Source organism: Plasmopara halstedii, assembly GCF_900000015.1.
Source record: "Plasmopara halstedii genome assembly, contig: Scaffold_470, whole genome shotgun sequence".
Taxonomy (NCBI): Eukaryota; Oomycota; class Peronosporomycetes; order Peronosporales; family Peronosporaceae; genus Plasmopara; species Plasmopara halstedii.
In genome coordinates, this window is record NW_020187390.1 from 220607 (window position 1) to 220908 (window position 302).

Genomic DNA, 302 nt, shown 5'->3' on the forward strand with positions numbered 1-302 from the left:
AACAAACATGCGAGGCTTATCAGCGAGTAAAGAGTGCAAGGCTTACGCAAGTGCCACTGCAGAGTTTTCCTGGCTCACTGTTGTTGGAAGTCAGTCGGCCTCGACTATATATTCGACTTGCTCGAGAAAGCTGACGGCCACAATGGGGTGTTCGTTTTTTTGACAGGCTCAGCAAGATGGTTCGCATCGCTCAGTGCGACGAGATCATCGATGCCAAAAATTTGGCTAGATTGTTCATTGATCATGTTTTTCGCAATCACGAGTTGCCGTACGCCATCGTCGCTGATCGTGATGCACAATTT